The following is a 2956-nucleotide window of genomic DNA, read 5'->3' on the forward strand; positions in this document are numbered from 1 at the left end:
CTACCCACCAGGCAAACCAGGCATACTTAATAAACTGGTGGGTGTGTCCACATAAAAACATAATTTTAACAAATACTGTACACTTAAAAAAAATCTTCATCCTTATATAATAACCGGTAAGACGCCTAAGGGCGAGAAGCAACGTCGCCCTAAAGGGCGAGGTCACCTGCACTCATCCGCCTCGTTGACGGCAGACTGTTGGGCGAGTGCTGGCGCTTTGGCATGGGGGCCCTTGGGGGGGTCAGATCAACATGGAATTAATTCTGTACTGGCCACATAAGGAGCTTGACTTCAGTGTACAGGGTTTGATAAGGTCAGAACAGGTCAGCTCCATATATGGAGATATCCTCAGGGTTTGATGAGGTCAGTGTCCTGATCTTCATATATGGAGATCCAGGTGATGATAGTCACGCTCCCACGTATGGAAATCCAATTGTGTTGTACCAACTTGGTTCATTTGAAAGTCTGAGTAGCGTCGCGGCAACCACAGTAGTTAATAGTTATCATGACTGTCACAATATGGTCATATATTGACATTCCCATATATGCGCTTAATATTGATCACATTAGGGATCTCCATATATGCGCATAACAGGGATTGTATAAGGGCATACGCTGGGAATGCCCATGTATGGACTTTTTTCCATTCACGTTTTAGGCCTATATGGATTTTCTCACGTTTTCGGGCTGGGTATGGCGTAAAATGTGTGCTGCTAATTAGTAAGGCCAGGCGCTCCGCCCGGGCCACCCCAGTTAGGGCCCAGGTAGAGCCAGACCTTAATTTCCGGCCCTGTTGAGAGCTCTATTATTCTCTGTCACTACTAGCCACTGGTCGGATTTCCATTACTGTGGTGTCCACTTGCTCATTATCGTTGTATGTCTCCAGTTTGACATCTGACCTCACAGATTCCATAAGGATATATCTGACCTGTTGTGACATCACAATAATGACTCACTGGCCAATATCTCTACTGCTGGGGCAGACCGGCGTGTGCACGCATCCACCTGGGTGATGGCAGACTGTTGGGTGAGTGCTGTCGCTTTGGCATGGGATCAACTTTGCCCAAGAAATGCACAATGAAAAATGGGTATGGACAGGGTTCATGGCCATAGCCAGGGTTCATAGCCATATATAGCGTGTCTTGGAGACGTGACTACTAGTCTACTAGTGATATCACAATATGTGACCATATATGGTGACATTCCTATATATGGGCTTAATATTGATGACATCAGGGGGGGCATTTCCATGTATGAGGATTTTGAGTGACTGACTGACGGGAAATGTATTATTTCATAGTAAATGCGACCTGCTGTCGTAATAATACCTGATCATGTTTTAGGGTGGAAAAAATATCACGGCACTCCATCTTTAACATACTGTATGTTAGTTAGGGCCCATTGTTTAAATGGCTAATGCCAACTTGCATTGCACGCTCTCGCACACACTCATTAATAAATCTCCATAATATTTGCATGCTCTGCTGATAGCTGAAGGTCATGAGGGCAGGGAACACTATGTGCTCTCTCAGAACACACGCCCCTGCCCTGTTCACCACAGTGCACGCACCTCATAGGTTCTGCTGCATAATTTAAGGTGGAACTAATTACTTTAAAACAAACTCACAGGAGGTTACCATTCAAATCATTTAAGGACTCTTAATGAGTTTCTAGGCATGCATTACAAAGCTATTTATCAGGTCAAGGAAACTTTGGCTCGGCAGCACTGCTTTGTTAGTGTCACCACTGATTTATGATGTCTTGCCCTCCTTTATCCGGCTGAGAGGAAAAGTTAAAAAGCATGCAGTGTTGAGGGGAGTGTATCTTGAGATACCAAGGACAAATGACAGAATACACCTGAAAATACCAATATTTTTGTCAACCGTTCAATGCTTACATTAGGTCAAAATGTGACTATGTGGTTCTAGGGCCCGTGTGGCGCAGGTGTAAAGTGCGCAGTGGGTTTGATTCCCGCTCGGGACGCTGGGGGCATGTTCTCTCCTCCGCTGGGTAAACTATCCAACTGAACCAAGTTTTCATGCAATACAAGGACGGGTTCAGGAGCGACTTAGCGAAGGGAAAATTGACACTGGGTAAAAAAAAATGGGTTGCAAAATCGTGGGATAAAAAAAAGTAATGCGCGTGTCGGACCAATGCACCGTCAGACAAATGACAACGGAACCCCGGAACCACCACAACCACCAGCTTGAGCCGTTGATACAAGGCAGGATTGATCCATGCATTCTTTCACCTTGTAGACACCAAATTCTGACCCTATCACCCGAATGTCGCAGCAGAAACCGAGACCTATCAGACTAAGCAATGTTTTTTCCAATGTTCCATTTTGGTCAACCTGTGCAAAGTGTAGCCTCAGTGTGCTGTTCTTGGCCGACCGGAGTGGCACCACGTTTCAAAGATGCTCTCCTCGGTTGTAACGAGTGGTTATTTGAGTTGCTGTTGTCTTTCTATCAGCTCGTACCAGTCTCTCGATTCTCATCTGACCTCTGGCATAAACAAAGCATATAAATAACAAACAAAACCTGTGTGCAAAGATCAATACATCATGTCATTCCGGGCTGTATACTGAGCAGGGTTAGGTAAACAACAGCCAGGGGCAGCCATTCATTGAATGCTGATACATTATGAGATATTGTACAGTGTCAAACATAATGGACATTCCCCCAGGTACTGCCTGCCAGTGTTGCCAGGTCAGCTTATTATAAGCGACTTTGGGCTTGTTTTCCTATAAAGTCACTTGTAAATATTCATAGTTGCGAGTTGCTTATTTTGTTTGGCTTGTTTGAAAGTTGTCTCTGAAGTGTAGTTGCTTATTATTTTGGGCTTGCGAGTTGAGATTGAGAATATGGTACTGTCATGCACTAGGGATCGAGGCATAGCAAAAACAGGGAGTTCACACAAGAGTATAAATGTTTTTAACGTATATTTATTAAGTTAA

Source organism: Electrona antarctica (assembly GCF_951216825.1).
Source record: "Electrona antarctica genome assembly, chromosome: 3".
Lineage (NCBI taxonomy): Eukaryota > Metazoa > Chordata > Actinopteri > Myctophiformes > Myctophidae > Electrona > Electrona antarctica.